Source organism: Ranitomeya variabilis, chromosome 2 (assembly GCF_051348905.1).
Source record: "Ranitomeya variabilis isolate aRanVar5 chromosome 2, aRanVar5.hap1, whole genome shotgun sequence".
NCBI classification, from domain to species: domain Eukaryota; kingdom Metazoa; phylum Chordata; class Amphibia; order Anura; family Dendrobatidae; genus Ranitomeya; species Ranitomeya variabilis.
Window position 1 is genome coordinate 1,002,252,329 of NC_135233.1, and position 18,790 is coordinate 1,002,271,118.

Below are 18,790 nucleotides of genomic sequence, written 5' to 3' on the forward strand. Positions count from 1 at the left end.
TGATTTGCATTGTACAGTAAGCACCACATGCTTGAGAGTGAATGTTTGTGCCAGCAACAGGACAAATCTACAAAGCACCATAGACCTCCCCAAAACATGAAACTGACCAGATAAAGCATGATGGGGAAATGTACAGGACGGCTCAGTCAGACACAAAAAATGAGCAGCGAATGTAACCATGTCCCAGGTTAATACTGCGTGAGCGAAGTGTAGCCCTGTGAGGCCACGTTCACGTGACCATGAGAAAACGGACATCACATGGACAGCGCTAGGACCAATGCTACTCAACTAGGGTGTTTACATGAGCGGGGGGGTTTATTCTCACGGACCGAATCTGCACTTGAGACTCACCCATTCATGTCTATGCATGCCCCACCAAGAAGGAAATCTGATACATTGCAATTCTCTAACATAAGAAACTGTATTTGGACTTGTACATTTTAATAACTGCGGATGTATAAAAGCTGATGCCATGTGGATTGCATACAGATGACAACGGAGATGAGAATAGCTCATTTCATTTTTTTCTAGATGAAATTTAGGCTGTTTTATTACTTTTTGTACAATACATATATATTTTCTGTGTATATATATATATATTGTATACACGTGGTCAAAATTGTTGATTCCTCTCGTTTAATGACAGAAAAACCCACAATGGTCACAGAAATAACTTGAATCTGACAAAAGTGATAATAAATAAAAGATTTATGAAAATGAACAAATGAAAGTCAGACATTGCTTTTCAACCATGCTTCCACAGAATAAAAAAAAAAACCTCATGAAACAAGCCTGGACAGAAATAATGGTACCCTTAACTTAATATTTTGTTGCACAACCTTTTGAGGCAATCACTGCAATCAAACGATTCCTATAACTATCAGTGAGATTTCTGCACCTGTCGACAGGTATTTTGGCCCACTCCTCAAGAGCAAGCTGCTTCAGTTGTCTCGTGTTTGAAGGTTGCCTTTTCCAGACGGCAAGTTTCAGCTCTTTCCAAAGATGCTCAATAGGATTTAGGTCAGGGCTCATAGAAGGCCACTTCAGAATAGTCTAATGTTTTCCTCTTAGCCATTCTTGGGTGTTTTTAGCTGTGTGTTTTGGGGGAATATCCTGTTGCAAGATCCATGACTTGCGACTGAGACCAAGCTTTCTGACACTGGGCAGCACATTTCTCTCTAGAATCCCTTGATAGTCTTGAGATTTCATTGTACCCTGCACAGATTCTAGACACCCTGTTCCAAATGCAGCAAAGCAGCCCCAGAACATAACAGAGCCTCCTCCATGTTTCACAGTAGGGACGGAGTTCTTTTGTTGATATGCTTCATTTTTCCATCTGTGAACATAGAGCTGATGTGCCTTGCCAAAAAGTTCCATTTTTGTCTTATCTGTCCATAGGATATTCTCCCAGAAGCTTTGCGGCTTGTCAGCATGTAGTTTGGCAAATACCAGTCTGGCTTTTTTATGATTTTTTTTTCAACAATGGTGTCCTCCTTGGTTGTCTCCCATGAAGTCCAGTTTGGCTCATACGACAGATGGTGCGATCTGACACTGATGTTCCTTTAGCTTGAAGTTCACCTTTAATCTGTTTAGACGTTTGTATGGGCTCTTTAGTTACCATTCGTATTATCCATCATTATCCATGATCGTATTATCCATTTGTCATAAATATTCCTCCTACGGCCACATCCAGGGAGGTTGGCTACAGTCCATGGATCTTACATTTCTGAATAATATGTGCAACCGTAGTCACCGGAACATCAAGCTGCTTGGAGATGGTCTTATAACTTTTACCTTTAACATATTTGTCTAGAATTTTCTTTCTAATCTCCTGAGACAACTCTTTCCTTCGCTTCCTCTGGTCCATGTTGAGTGTGATACACACCATGTCACCAAACAGCACAGTGAGCATCTGTAGCCCTATATACAGGCCACTCACTGATTCCAACATTGTAGACACCTGTGATGCTAGTTAGTGGACACACCTTGATTCAACATGTCCCTTTTGTCACATTATTTTCAGGGGTACCATCATTTCATGTCCAGGCCTATTTCATGAGTTTTTTTTTGTTTTTTTTTAAATCGGTGGAAGCATGGATGAAAGGCAATGTCTGACTTTCATTTGTTCATTTTCATGGACCTTTTATTTATTATTACTTTTGTCAGATTCAAGTTATTTCTGTGACCATTGTGGGTTTTTCTGTCATTAAACGAGGAGTACCAACAATTTTGACCACGTGTGTATGTATGTGAATGTGTGTGTATGTGTATATATATATATATATATATATATATATATATATATATATATATATATATATATATATATAGTGTGTGTGTGTGTGTGTATATACATATGTATGTGTGTGTGTATATACAGATGTATATAATGTGTGTGCGTATGTATATTTATATATAATGTGTGTGTATATACATATGTATATAATGTATGTATATGTGTGTATATGTATATATAATGTATGTATATGAATGTAATGTGTGTATGTGTATATATGTATATAATATGTCTGTACATAGATATATATATGTGTGTATATATATATATATCTATAGATCTATATGTGTGAACTTAGCTTGGCTGTGATGAACAGACATGTTAGTGGTCTGTAAGTAGTAAGAGCACTTGATGAGGGAAAAAAAGAAGGGGGATATGAGGGACTGTGACAACGCTCTTACTACTTCACCAGATTGCTGACCGCTGCGTTCACCCCAGGGCTACACTTCGTCGTTGAGTTAATACTATGCGCACGGTCATGTCTACTGATCCTGTCCTGTGTCTGACTCTGAGCCCGTCTTGTTTATTGCACCTTCATGCGTTTTCTGTTCCTTTTTTCTTTAGATGTTTATGGTCCTGTCCGGGTGCTTTATCATCTCAGTTTGTGCAATTTTAGAACTATTACCATTACTAAAGGATATGTTCACAGGGCTGGATGTGCTGAAGATTCTTCATCTAGATTTTCTGAGTACTGATCACTGCAAAGTGAGTGATATTTTTGACCAAATTTCTTTGTCAAAAATTAGCAAAAATTGGCAAATAACGTGCATGGAAATGGACTTGTGGCAGATGTTAAAGCCACGGCACGTCCATTTAGGTTTCACTCTTTGCAGGGGGTGAAATCTGCCACAAATCTATATGTAACTCGGATTTGTAGGGTATTTCGTGGCAAATCCATAATCTTCAGAAAATGTAAATTCTGTTCAATCTGCTTTCCCTATGGACATATCTGAAAGTGGTGTTGAATTCTCAAGTTCAGTTTCTGGTGTTTGTGGCTCCAGATTGCCCAGGTTATTAGAACGGGTGCATTGGTGCTTAGTGTATGGCGTGTATTTCATGAGATGGCCGTGGGCCATTACAAGGAGGATGTGCCCGGTGGCTGAATGGTTGAGGATCCCTGTGTAAGGCTCAGTTTCTTCTCATTCACTAATGTATCACATGGAAGGTGTCCAGAAATCACGTGTCACCTTTCTGATTGCCACTAGGTGCCATAGCCAGAAGAAGCAGCACCATGAATTACAGGGATCTCTTATGAGCCGGTCCTGAAGGGCAGGTGGCATTTTATATCCTGGCGCATCTGTGATGATTACGTGCAGCAGCGGTGTAAGAAATGTCAGCTTTGCACATTATCATAGCACAAGGCATCCATGCTTGGCTTGGTCGGCATGTAGTATTCCCCCCTCCCCCCTTTTAATTTATTTTTATTATTATTTTAAGCCTCCAAATCTTTTTGGAGATTGCAGAACAATCTGATCCCGCACCCATTGCCTTCACAATAGGCACGGCCTACTCGAGGCAGCCACTTTCCTTACCACTCTGAGCACTTTAATAATCCGCTGTGGCCGGATTACATGTGTGTCTTTTTGTTTTCGTTTTGTTTTTGTTTTTTAATATAAGATGCATAATGTATCAAGTTGTTTTCTTCTTTAAGATCAGTTCCATGATCAATGCTGTAATTTCTTTAATGATAAAAAGAAGAAAAAATATGTTGGAGGAAAAAAAAAAAAAAAAAAAAAGTTTATGAAATGTTTAGAAGACCAAAGATGATTTATAATCTTTCTGTATATATTTATTTTTAAGCCTTGCTTTCATTGTGGAAACTATATGAGGTTTGCTTTTGTCAGTATTACAATACAGGTACGGCTTTTCTCTGCCTTAACTCGGTATTGAGGACTTACACTTTTTCTTTTTTTTTTCCCGCCCTGGACTACAGGTCTTTGTACAGACTTTCTGGAACCCCCAAGTGTTGCACTGTTTTTGGTGGGGAATTGTTTTTTCAGTTTTAACTGGTCCTCAAAAAAATATTTCCATGGTCATATATTAAATCCTTCCTATGGGTTTGTCCTAATGATCACGAAGAGGAATGTATGTGCACAAATGAGAAAAATTATTGTTGTGCTCGGTCTGTATCCCGATTGCAGATGAGCAAACCTAAATTTACAAAATTGGGGTCTGTGCAAAGTGAAACAACTTTACAAAAAATAACATTCAGATTTATTTTGTTTCTTTCTACAGCTTGCAAACTTTTGTATCCGTGGTTGCAGACTATAAACAAACCCTATATATTTTCATCCTGCACCCATGTGTTAAGCTGGTGAGATCACTTTTTGCCAAATTTTGGTTCTGCAGAGCGCTATCTCCCCCCACTCCCCTGTACACCTGGGTCAGCCCGAGAGGAGGAGAAAGCTGCCGCCAGACTCCTGTGCCAGCAGCACACCTCGCCTAGAACCAAAAGGATTGGGGGTTGAAATGCTTATGGAAGCATTAAAGGGAACCTATCACCCCGTTTTTTTCGGTATGAGATAAAAATACTGTTAAATAGGGCCTGAGCTGTGCATTACAATAGTGTAGTTTGTGGACCCCGATTCCCCACCTATGCTGCCGAAATACGTTACCAAAGTAGTCATTTTCGCCTGTCAATCAGGCTGGTCAGGTCGGATGGGCGTGGCTTCTTCCCCCAGATCTTGCGTAGTTTTCCGTTGGTGGCGTAGTGGTGTGCGCATGTCCAAGGTCCCCAATCCTGCACGGGGGGGTGAAAATAGCAGCGATGTCCGTTATTCCATTGGTGGTCGGTGGGCGCGGCCATCTTCCTTTGGCCGCGCATGCGCAGAAGCGGCGCTCTGCTGGCCGCGGCTTCAGGAAAATGGCCGCGGGATGCCGCGCGTGCGCAGATGGAGATCGCGGCGGCCATTTTCCTGAAGCCGCGGCCAGCAGAGCGCCGCTTCTGCGCACGCGCGGCCAAAGGAAGATGGCCGCGCCCACCGACCACCAATGGAATAACGGACATCGCTGCTATTTTCACCCCCCCGTGCAGGATTGGGGACGTTGGACATGCGCACACCACTACGCCACCAACGGAAAACTACGCAATTTCTGGGGGAAGAAGCCACGCCCATCCGACCTGACCAGCCTGATTGACAGGCGAAAATGACTACTTTGGTAACGTATTTCGGCAGCATAGGTGGGGAATCGGGGTCCACAAACTACACTATTGTAATGCACAGCTCAGGCCATATTTAACAGTATTTTTATCTCATACCGAAAAAAACGGGGTGATAGGTTCCCTTTAACTCCCGTGCATTTACCTCCCACTCCCAACTGTCTGTAGGTTAGGGCGGAAGAGAGATATAGTTGCTTACTCGGAGTATAAATGGGATTTGTTTGTAGCCTGCTTCTATGAAGACACATAGGTGTGCATAGGAGCTGTGGACGCAGAACGGCAATATTTATTTTTAGTTCAATTTGAGCAAAAAATGGTTATAAAACTATCCATAGTTATTTACATTGCTGGTTTACGTTTAAAGGGTTACTCCCATATCATAAAGTGATGGCATATTACTAGCATATACCATGACCTTAAGGGTCTGAGCCATAAGACCCCCACTGATCCTGAGACTTAAAGGGCTGTTTGACTGCACTCCCGACCACCCAGCTGTGCAGGGCGCGGAACCAGGCTTTGCAGTTTCCCTGCACAGGGGCTGAGATGGTTATATCCCTTGTAAACTGTACCTCACACAGACTGTCACATAAATGCTCGGACTTGTTTCCATGATACCAACATCTAAAGTCCAACCTACACTGTCCCTGCTGATGGGAGAATCCACGGGATAATTCGGGCCTGCCAATTCAGCAATACAATTTAGGCCTCGGTCATATTGGCTGAGTTATCCACCTAGAAACCATGAATATATAGATATATATATATATATATATATATATATATATATATATATATATATATATATATATATATCAGCTGGTATTACCTTATTTAGTGGTCTATCGGGAAATCTTCCTCAGTTTAGTTATGTGATAGCATTAGGACCTGCTCAGAATCGCATGACTCATGTTCTATGACAGGGTTTCCTCACAAGTTGGTCAATAGAAGTTCCTGTATGATGCAATGGACTGTATGGACTGTACCCCTGAGGTTCTTTACAGAGAGAACTCAAGCTCATATCACATGTAATGATGATGACTGCACAGTGCCAGTCACAGAATTATAATCCAGGAGCTCACAGTTCAGTTTCCCTGACTGTACACTTATAATCCATATAGAGAGAAGGATAATCCGTGTCATCCCAGCAAGCAGAGAAGGTGTTGCCTCCAACTGCTCTGGTGATGCTTTACTGTTCCAACATGTGATTTATAGCATAGAAAATGAACATGCAGGATAAAAGCTAGGCATCAAGATGAAGGCTGGCGAAATGAAAACAGGAGTCTGAATTCCATGTAAGTGCACTGTATATAAGTGCGGAGTGTGACAGACAATCAGCTGAAGATGCAGTTACAAAAACTAAATTGGAGTGCTACTTTAAAGCCACCATTGAATTTAGATGCGGTGGCTTGCGAAAGCATTCCCTTGGGATTTTTTGAGGGATTGCATCAGTTCATGTAAAAAACATGTCTACAACTGTGAATGTTTATTTTTATTGTGAAGCAAGCAATAAATAGCAATAAATAACTAAAAACTTCAGTGTGCATAAATATTCACTCCCCTAAAGTCAATACTTTGTAGAGCCTCCTTTTGTGGAAATTACAGCTGCAAGTTGCTTTGGATGAGTCTCTGAGATTTCCACATCTTGCCACTGGGATTTTTGCCCATTCTTCAAGGCAAAACGGCTCCAGCTCCTTTGTTAGATGGTTTCCTCTGGGGAACAGCAATCTTCAACTCTGACCACAGATTCTCATTTGGATTAAGCTCTGGACTTTGACTAAGCCACAGCAAAACATTTACACATTTCCCCTTAAACCACTTGAGTGTTATTTTAACTCTATGCATTCCAGTTTCAACTCACTAAAAGACTGAAACAAGTTTTGTTCAAGAATATCCCTGTAGTTCACACCATTTATCTTCCCCTTGACTTACCATTTTCCCTGTCCATGTTGGCCCACAGTATGATGCTGCCACTAGCATGTTTCACTGTGGGGATAGTGTTCTTGGGGTGATGAGCTTTGTTGGTTTGGCACCAGACATAGCATTTACATCGGTGTCCAAAAAGTTAAATTTTTGTCTCAAATCTATTTGGCAAACTCAAAAGGAGCCTTACAATTTTTGTGTGTAAGTAAAGACTTTTGTGCCCACTTTTTCATAAAGGCCATCTCTATGGAGTGTACGGCTTATTGTCATCATATGGACACATAGTTCAGTCTCTGCTTGGGAACTCTGCAGCTCCTTTCACTTTCACTCCTTTCACAAGCATGTGACTTATGAAAGTAATTGCTTGCACCAAAAATTTTTAGGGGCTTCATAGGAAAAGGGGTGAATACATATGCACATGCCAATTTTTACCTATTTGGTCCTGTAAATTTAATGCCTATATATTTCTCACTTCACCAACTTAGACTATTTAATTCTGATGCATCACACACAAATCGGATTACAAAAATATTTAAACACAGGTTGTAGTGTAACAAAATAGGTAAAAAGCCGGGGTGGGTGAATACTTTTGCAAGCCACTGTAAGTCAGACAAACCAGAGATTTTGAGATTGTCTGACCATCTAATGTGTATAAGACCCTCCTGACTGTCCCACAGCAGGTGGGAGTTGGGGAACGATAGTTGTCGGCTGTCCATTAGACAGCTATCTAATGTGTAAGGGGGACTTTTTTATCGATTGCCAAGCAGGTCATGACGATCACTAGTCGGGACTGAACGTAGGCGGCCTGCCAAAATGTACACGTGCATCCGACAACTCGTTAGGACCACATAGGTGAGAATTTAGGGCTGGAGTGGACACTTGCAGTGTGGGCTACAGCTGTATTTTTAGCTTTAGTGATCATTTTAAATATACATTCGGAATTATTTCTGTGGGTTTTGTTTGTAGTCCTATTATGATTCAGAATTCCTAACTTCCCTTACAAAATACTACTTGTACCAAATTTCTTCAGCATTTTTCCTTTACGTCTGACAGACTAGTAATTATAATCGGGCACCAATTTTTTGGTGACCTACACATGCTTCATAAGACTATTTGTCCAGCTGCTGAAATCCTGCTTATGGAGAACGGCATATGGTAGAACATCATTCCAAAACTGATGGAGAAGCCGTTCTACCTGCAGGGCAGGTGTAGACCATAAACCTATGTGTGTGCACGGTCCACATCCCATTTTTATTGATATAATATAAAGCAAACCTAAGCATTAGAACAATCACTTTTTTATATGCGCGCGAACAGGGTATTTTTTATTGGCATTACACACTATGATTCCACCATTTGTTTTGTAGTGTTTCCATTTTAGCTTTCCATCACTTAGAGTTAGCAGAAAGCTCGTCATGCCCGTTAAAAAGGCAGGCCCAGAAGCACGGATGCTGTTTTCTTCTGCGATGGTATCACGTATGGGCACTGCCAGTTCCTGGGACCGAGAGCTATTAATTTTCCCACATGGCTTTTTTGTAAAGATTCTTCTCATCTCGCTGTGAAGTCTAGCTCTGTCTTAACCTTGAGATTCGTGGAAATGTTTATTTGAATATACAACAGTTTTTTTTCTCATCAGACATATTTCATGTTTTGCTCATTTTTGTTATGTTTCTTTTTGTAAACTACTGGTTGGAAAAGAACCTCTACTGAATAAAATTTCAGAAATGAGATATCAACTGTGTCTTATTTACTGCGCCTGCAATCTTCAGTAAAACGTCTATCGATACACAGTACTGTGCAACAGTTTAAGCAGGCGTGGAAGAAATGCTGCAAAATAAGAATGCTTTCCAAAAATAGAAGGGTTTTTTTTTGTTTGTTTTTCTAAGTGCAAAGGGAATGAGCAAAATAGAAACTTAAAATCAAATTTTTCCTCAAATTGGAGAATTTGTTCCTCAAACCATACCTGAAATGCAGGGGGAATAACAATTGTGGTCGCAAAGGTTGCCACCAAACCTGTGTGGGTGGGAGGAGGGCGCCCGCCAACGCCAGCGCAAACTTCAACTGAATGTGCGTCCTCGGACACCCATACAGCTAAAGTGTATTGTGGCGCAGAGACCAGTTGGTCCGTGCACTGCATTACACACTGACATCTAATCGGAGGCCAGAAGCTGACAGCGTGCACATGACTGGGGGTACATGGCAGTGATATCATGCACTACCATTGCTTGCATGCTGAAGTCAGCTGCAGAAGAGGGAGCCACGCAGCAGGGGAGCGGAGGGAAGGTGAGTAAAGTATCGGCACCCTTTAAATTCTTGCAGAAAATTAAAGGGAACCTGTCACCCCCCAGGGCCTATTAAAGTAAAAGAGCCGCCTTCTGCAGCACTAAGGCTGCATTCTGTGTAGGTGGCTTTTATGTTTTTGATCCCTAATAACGCTGAAATATTCAGTTTTATAAATTTTGGGCCATACCTGTATTGAGTCTGGGGGGGTATGTTTTCTCCCCCTGTCACAGCCGCCTCGCAGCCATCCATCATCCCACCGGGCGCCGCCCCCTCTGTTTCCTCACGTCACCGGCGCCTGCGCTCTCCAATTATGTCTCGGGCATGCGCCGTGCGCGTTGTCCTGGAACTTACATCAAGTGATGTAAGTAGATAGTGCCTGCGCACAGTGCCAGATTCCCAGCCCCGCAGTGTGAATAAATCATAACACACCGCAGGGCGGGATCTCAGGCATCCGCTACACGCAGGCGCGATATCAGTACATCAGCTGATGTGAGTTCCAGGGCAGCACGCACGGCGCATGCCTGAAAAATGAGAGCACAGCGCAGGTGCCGGTGACGTGAGGAAGCAGAAGAGGCGGCGCCCGGTGGGATGATGGACGGCTGCAAGTCAGGGGGAGAAAACGTACCCCCTGGACTCAATACAGGTATGGCGTGCAATTTAAAAGTGAATATTTTCCTATCACCACAACAGCACCCACGGAGAGAGGGGATCAGCCCACCATCAGGACTGGAACCTACAGAATAAAAAGGGGGGTGGTCCCCCTCGCCTCCTCAGTTGGGTTCCTGTCCTGAATGGGAACCGGCAGAAATCTTACCCTGGTCTTGGAGCCTCTGTGCAGCATCCATAGAGAGCGGCAGAGACGGGGGCACCGGAAGCAGTGTCAGGGGTGTTCTCTCGTAGACCCCACTCATCTGGCCAGGATGTCGCGATCTACAGGGTCCGGGTGAGGCCGCCCTGGGTCGCGCGAGTGCAGCACAGGGAATGAGTCCCTGTGTCCATCCAGAAGACACGGCTGGTGCCGCATGTGGAGCTGTAGGCGGCAGCAGCATGGGGAGGAAGAAGTGCCCGTGACCCGGAAGTGATGATGACAACTTCCTGGAGGGGCCAGGGAGGCGTGTTACAGGAGGCGGGGCCAGGACTCCTTATGCCGGCGTTGTGCAGCAGGAAGTGTACTACAAAGATGTCGTCTGTGGACGCTGTGGAGGAGCAATTGCCACCACTGGTGGTAGCGGCGCCGAAGCAGCAGAAAAGAAGCAAGGGCGGCAGCGGTCGCTCCGGAGGGAGCAGAATCACTGACAGCTGCAGTTAACGGGGGCATCAGCTATCAAGGACACCTACGTCGCATCACCGCCTCCGGAGCTGGTATCCTGCTAGGACAGCTACATTGGTGAGTGCGGATATGGTCACCTAAATGGCTGAATCTCCCCTTTTGTGCTCTGTTCCCAGGTTAAGAGGTTAGCAAAAGCTAAGCACAGGCAGTGTGCCTTATGCACATTATCCCTCCCCGACAGTTACTGTAAGAGGCTATGTCAGTCATGTGTCTGCCAGACCCTGGAAGAAGAGGCCCCTGTAAGTCGAGCGCATCTGAGATCTTTAATCAGGGAATAAATTAGGAACTCCCTTAGAGGGAAGACCCGGCAAAGGAAAGCTAATATTATTAAGTCTAGCTCAGACTCTAGTCCGTCGGCAAGAAGGCAGAGGTTTGAGTCCTCAGAATCCCCCTCGTCATCATCATCTTCAGATGAGGAAGGAAGGCCTTGCTTCCCAATTGAGAATGTGGACTCCTTAGTAAGGTCGGTGCGAGCCACTATTGGGGTCGCAGACAGTGCGAGCCACTATTGGGGTCGCAGACAACAAGGAGCACAGGTCCTCTCAGGACCTAATGTTTGAAGGCTTGTGCCAGAAGAGTCGTAAGTCCTTCCCAGTGAATGACTGTGAAAGACCTGGTTAAAAGGGAATGGGATAGACAGGATAACCGAGCATTTCTACCATCCACTTCAAAACGGAGATACCCGTTTGATGAGGTTCTTATGGAATCGGTTAAAATCCCTAAGGTAGATGCAGCCATAGCCTCCTCATCTAAAATGTGAGCACTACCCCTAGAGGATGGAGGTCAGCTCAAGGATACATCGGATAGGAAGGCGGACATGCTCCTAAAAAGAGCTTGGGAATCGTCAGCGGCCCGTTTAAGCCAGCAATTGCGAGTACCTCTACGGCCAGGTCTATATTAGTCTGGCTGGACCCGCCGGAAGATCAAATAAGAACAGGATTACCTAGAGATAAGTTGCTGGACTCCTCTCAGATCTTTGAAGGGGCGGCTTACCTAGCAGATGCGTCGGTGGATTCCTTGCGGTTAGTCGCTAGATCCGCTGGCCTGTCAAATGCTGCTCGCCGAGCACTCTGGTTAAAGGGCTGGAGGGGGGACGCCCAGGCTAAAGCGAAATTATGTGCTATACCATGCTGGGGTGAGTACTTGTTTGGCCCCGTGCTGGATGAAATCCTAACAAAGGCAGGCGACAGAAAGAAGGGGTTCCCTAAAATATTTACCCATACTTTTAGGAGCACCTTTAGGAAGCGGTTGTCATTCCAGAGAAGGTCCAAGCACCGGGAATGAGAGCCAGGGGATCTGAAGCAGAAAGGTGCCTACTTCGGAGCAGCCTCGTTCTCTAAACGGGGGCGCAACTATCGCTAGTCCAGATCTTCCAGTGGGCGGTAGATTGTTATATTTCTGTAATAAATAGCTCCTCATAACATCCAGCTCCTGGGTTCTCCGTATAGTGTCATCAGGGCTGAGATTGGAGTTCCGCAGTATGCCCCCAGACTTCTTCCAGATAACGACTTTAAGAAGCTCCCTTGACCAGTAGCGGGCCCTGGAAATTGAAATTGGACAGTTAAGGTAAAAATGGGTCCTGGTTGAGGTCCCCAGAAACCAGGAGGGGAGGAGGTTTTATTTCCCTCTTTTCCTGATTTTCAAACCAGATGGATCTTTCACAACCATCATCAATTTGCGGAGACTAAATACATTCCTGCGGTGTGATACGTTTAAAATGGAGTCCATCAAATCTGCAACCAAGCTTCTATTTCCCAGGTGTTTCATGATGGTCCTGGATCTGAAGGACGCCTACTATCATATACCAATACACCAAGACCACCAGCAATATCTCAGAGTGGCGGTATGACTAGGCGATCAGGTTAGACATTTTCAGTTTACCGCTATGCCATTTGGTCTCTCCATGGCACCACGGGTATTAACCAAGGTGATCGCAGAAGTGATGGCCCGTTTAAGAGAACGTGATACCTTGGTTATACCATGCCTAGATTTTTTCTTGATAGTGGGAAGGTCGGCTGCCCAATGTAGTACCAGGCTGAACCATATAATATCCCTGCAGGATCTCAGTTGGCTGGTCAATCTGAAGAAGTCAAGACTACTCCCCTCGACCTGTCAGAAATTCCTGGGCATCCTCTTAGACTCAGTAAATCAACATTGTTTTCTCCCAGAAAACAAAAAATTGGCTATCTTCCGCAAAGTCAGAAGGATAATGGGCAGTCCGGACCTATCCTTAAGAAATGCTATGTCCCTGCTGGGTTCTCTGACAGCTTGCATGCCAGCTGTACAGTGGGCTCAGTTCCACACCAGATTGCTGCAGAGCGAAGTACTCGAGGCAGAGAGAAGGTTGCAGGGCCACCTTGGAGGAAGATTAAGGTTGTTGGTCGCCACGGTCAGCAGCCTAACCTGGTGGCTGGACCCAGCACTTCTCTCCAAAGGGGTTCCATGGGGGGTGGTACCTGACAGTGTGATTACAACCGACGCCAGCCCCTTGGGGTGGGGAGCCCACATGGGAGACAGATTATCCCAAGGGAGATGGACGGCCAGAAAGGAGAACTGTTCCTCAAACCTAAAGGAGCTTATGGCGGTAAAGTAGGTGCTGCTGCAATTTTTACCGACCCAATCATCAAGGGGGTACCAGATCACAGTCGCTGATGTCCAAGGCAGGCGACATTACGACATTGGCCGAGAATCACCTCCTCTCACTGTCAGCACTTCACATCAGAGGGGAACACATTGTTTAGGCGGACTATCTCAGTCGACATTCCTTGCGGCAGGGGGAAGGGTCCCTGGACCGGCAGGTTTTCAGGCAGATCGTACAATTATGGGGCCTCCCGAAGATAGACCTCTTTGCCACAAGAGACAATAGACAGGTCAGGAGGTTTGCATCGCTACGGGCATCAGACCAGCCAGAAATATTAGACTCTCTCCGGGTCCAGTGGGATTATGCTCTGGCCTACGCGTTTCCCCCGATGTGTCTGATCCCGCTAGTCCTCAAGAAAATCAGAGAGAAGAGGGCGAGAGTGATATTAGTTGCCCCCTTCTGGCTCAGGAGGCAGTAGTTCCCCTGGCTGAAGAAAATGTCTGTCACCGACCCATGGGTGCTACCGTCGGCCGGGGCTTCTTTCTCAAGGGCCATTCTGTCATCCACAGATGCAGGGTCTCCACTTGACTGCGTGGAATTTGAGAGGGAGCTGCTGAGGTGTAGAAGTTATTCAGAGGCTCTAATAGCTACTTTACTAACAAGTAGAAAGGAAATAACCACAAAAATTTATTGTAAAACTTTTGTTTTTGTTGTTTCACTCGGCTCCCCTATCAGACCAGATTCCGATTCCAGGAGGCCTAAAGTTCTTGCAGAGGGGCCGAGAATTGGGGTTATCTGTTAGTACCCTTGGGGTACAGGTGTCGGCATTGGGGGCATTATATAACTATAACATAGCGGGGAACAGGTGGATCACTAGATTCATAAAAGCCTGTGAGCGTAGTAACCCGATGCGTATTGCTAGATTGCCTCCATGGGACTTAAACCTATTACTAGATGCCTTAACGGGGCCCCCTTTTGAACCCCTGGCTTCGGCCTCTGCTAAAGTACTGACCCTTAAGAATGCCTTGTTAATAGCCTTACCTCAGTAACGAGAGAAAGTGACATTCAGCCATTATCAGTAGATGCTCCTTTTTTGAAGATCTATCAGGATAAAATAGTTTTAAAGCCTGACCCAGTGTATTTACCTAAAGTCGCTTCAAAATTTCATAGGAGCCAGGAGATCTATTTACCATCCTTCTATGATAACCCTACAACACTAGAGGAGAAAAAATTCCACACTCTAGATGCTAAAAGAGTGTGCTAGAGTACTTGGGAAGGATGCAGGTGTGGAGACAGAGTAGGGCGCTGTTTGTCTCTTCAAGGTCAAAGAAAGGGGTTCAGTGTCACAAGAACACTATCACCCGTAGGATGCGATCAACCTGGTGTATTCAACCAAAGGGGAGTCTTCCACCAGTGGAAGTGAAGGAGCACTCAGCGCGAGCCATGGCGTCATCATGGGCCGAAAAGGAGGATGTCTCCATTAAATCGATTTGTAAGGTGGCAACGTGGTCATCACCTTCCACCTTTTATAGACATTACCGTCTTGATCTTTTATCCACGTCAAGCTTACAGTTTGGGTGATCAGTGCATAGTGCTGTGGTCCCTCCCTGTTATAGTCTCTGAAAGTCTCTCCGTGGGTGCTGTTGTGGCGATAGGAAAACCGGTTATTACGTACTGATAATAGGATTTTACGGAGTCCACGACAGCACCCGTGCGTTCCCCCCATACTTAATTACTAAATTTCCTGCACTTTTTGTGGAAGTGTGATTAAACTTTCACTCTATTGTGGTGGTGGTATTATAGTATGAACAAGATATTTTTTGTGTACTAATCCTTGGGCGGTTCCTCACATACTCTAAAACACAACTGAAGAGGCGAGGGGGAGCACCCCCCCTTTTTACTCTGTAGGTTCCTGTCCTGATGGTGGACGGATCCCCTCTCTCCGTGGATGCTGTCGTGGACTCCGTAAAATCCTATTAACCGGTACATAATAACCGGTTTCAGCGTTATTAGGAATCAAAAACATAAGAGCCACCTTCACAGAATGCAGCCTTAGTGCTGCAGAAGGTGGCTCTTTTACTTTAATAGGCCCTGGGGGGTGCCAGGTTCCCTTTAAGTTTTTCTTGCAATTACACGTTTTGTTATAAACATGTTCATTTCCTTTGTGTGTATTGGAATAACACAAAAAAAGAAATTAAAGGCAAACTGGACAGAGTTTCACACAAAACTCCCAAAATGGGCCAAACAAATTGCTGGCACCTTTCCAAAAATGTGAGTAAACAACTTTGTTTCAAACATGTGATGCTCGTGCAAACACACCTGTGGCAAGTAATAGGTGTGGGCAATATGAAAATCAAAAATCATACCTGAAACCAGATAAAAAGGGGAGAAGGTGACTCAATCTTTACATTTTGTGTCTGTGTGTGTCACGCTAAGCATGGAGAACAGAAAAGAGAAAATAGAACTGACTGAGAAGTCGAGAACCAAAATTGTTGAAAAATATCAACAATCTCAAGGTCACAAGTCCATCTCCAGAAATTTAAATGTTCATTTGTCCACGGTGTGCAACATATTTAAGAAGTTTACAACGCATGGCACTATAATCTCCCTGGACGTGGAGGGCAGAGAAAAGTTGATGAAAGGTTGCAACGCAGGATAGTCCCGATGGTGGATAAACAGCCCCAATCAAGTTCCAAAGAACTTCAAGTTGTCCTGCAGGCTCAGGGTGCATTAGTGTCAGCACGAACTATCCATAGACATTTGAATTAAATGAAACGTTATGGCAGGAGACCCAGGAGGACCCCACTGCTGACACAGAGACATAGAAAAGCTAGACTGCAGTTTGCCAAAATGTGAGTAAGCCAAAATTCTGGGAAAAAGTCTTGTGGACAGTTGAGACCAAGATAGAGCTTTTGGAAAAGGACATCATACTACTGTTTACCGAAATCTGAATGAGGCCTACAAAGAAAAGAACACAGTACTTACAGTCAAATATGGTAGAGGTTCAAAGATGTTTTGGGGTTGTTTTGCTACCTCTTGCATTTGGTGCCTTGACTGTATGCAATGCATCATGAAATCTGAAGATTATGTAAAATGCTGCTGAGCGGTAGTTGCGACCAAGCTCCTGTCCGGTTGCGTTCTGGACTTTACAGACAATGAGTGTCCCAGTCCTAGTGTGCTGTAGGGTGTGGGATGCATGACACTCACTTGTAGGCAGCAGGCCTCCGCTGCCTCCAGTTCATCAAGTGGGATAGGGCACAGCAATCCAGATGTCCTTTCTCCTTAGTACAATTCCTCTTCAGTTCTGCCACACGTTAATTCTGGACTACCCCCAAGCCTGCTGACTCCATCAGCTCCAGGAATTTGTTGTAAACTCCGGCAGTGCACCCGGGAGCGGCCACCTGCCTCGCACGTAACTCCATGTCCACCAATCTCGTGATGTCAGAAGATTAGGCCCACTCCATGGCCCGAGCCCTAGGCTGCAGACAATGTTGGAATGTCCATCAGTGATCTCCATTTGACCGCCCATTGCCCTGAACATTTGTTTCATGCTGCATTTAGCAACCCACCACCCCACCTGAAATTGAACCCACTCCACACCTCACTGGCTGACACTAAACCCCCTCTAACCAGGAAGTGTCACCCTTCTTATTAGCACTAGTGCCCACCCACTGGACTAATCCTACCCTTAATCATTTCCTATCTTCATGCTAACCTGTTCTATATCCTATGCTGTCCTAAGCCTGTCCTTATGCTATATTCACATTATGCTCTAACACTTTATATACTGAACATCGCCATAATACATGGCATTACACAGCATATAAATATTTTATTATTTTTCCTTTAAATTTAACCTCAAATAACTAATAATAATACACATAACATGTTGATTTGGTGGATTAAACTTGGCCACGACCTTTAATAAAATTTTCTTATACATACAAATATTACAAAACTCTTATAACCTTTCTTTGGTTTTTCTCTAAACCGACACTCAGCTAAAGGTACCTTCACACGAAACGACAGCGCTAGCAATCCGTGACGTTGCAGCGTCCTGGCTAGCGATATCGTTTCGTTTGACACGCAGCAGCGATCAGGATCCTGCTGTGATGTCGCTGGTCGCTGAATAAAGTCCAGAACTTTATTTGGTCGTCTGATCGCTGTGTATCGTTGTGTTTGAAAGCAAAAGCAACGATACCAGCGATGTTTTACACTGGTAACCAGGGTAAACATCGGGTTACCAAGCGCAGGGCCGCGCTTAGTAACCCGATGTTTACCCTGGTTACCAGCATAAAAGTAAAAAGAACAAACAGTACATGCTCATCTGCGCGTCCACCCAGCCTCTGCTTCCTGACACTGACTGAGCTCCGGCCCTAACAGCACAGCGGTGACGTCACCGCTGTGCTTTCACTTTAGGGCCGGAGCTCAGTCAGTGTCAGGAAGCAGACGCTGGGGGGACGCGCAGATGAGCATGTACTGTTTTTTTTTTTTTACTTTTACGCTGGTAACCAGGGTAAACATCGGGTTACTAAGCGCGGCCCTGCGCTTAGCAACCCCATGTTTACCCTGGTTACCCGGGGACCTCGGCATCGTGAGTCGCTGGAGAGCTGTCTGTGTGACAGCTCCCCAGCGATCAAACAGCGACGCTGCAGCGATCGGCATGCTCAAGAATGTTAAGAGTTGAATTGACACTGCGACGGGGCACACTAGATCGGTGTAACAACAGTTTTTAGTGGCTAACCGTTCGCAAGATTAAGTACTTTTTAAGTAAGCAAACAGGACAAATATCATCTTCAGATAAACCCATCAACTTTAATTACCTTTTCTAGCTTGGTCTGTCTTAGATCTGGCTATTAATAAAGTAATACGATAAGTCCCTAACATATCATGTTCAAAATTCAGTCCTCCTTTTCCTGTTTTACTCCTGGGCAGCAGCTCCCCTATACGTAGAGCTCCGAAAAAGAACAAAGCTGCAGCTGTGTGAAATAATAATGCTTCAAAATTATCAAAACAGCGACTACTGTATATGATACCATGCATAAATCCTTTAGTATAGATGGCAAGATAGGGCATCTGCTGTCCCTGACACAATGATCCTTTTTATATCCCTTCAACATCTGTTTCACCAAAAAAATAGCAATTTAAAGGCCATTCTCCCCTTATTTTAAGGAAAAGAGACGCACTCCAAATTCCTTACCACTGTAGAATATGCAAGCC

At 44.6% G+C, this 18,790-nt stretch overlaps 1 long non-coding RNA gene across 1 annotated transcript in view; it reads right to left on the reverse strand.

The window, feature by feature from the left end:
* LOC143808479 (uncharacterized) overlaps positions 1–10,573 on the reverse strand; it is a 67,768-nt gene extending 57,195 nt beyond the window's left edge. Inside the window, exon 1 of the long non-coding RNA XR_013221965.1 lies at positions 10,474–10,573. This is a non-coding gene — a long non-coding RNA (uncharacterized LOC143808479). The remainder of the gene's footprint in view (positions 1–10,473) is intronic.
* Between the last annotated feature and the right edge of the window lie 8,217 nt (positions 10,574–18,790).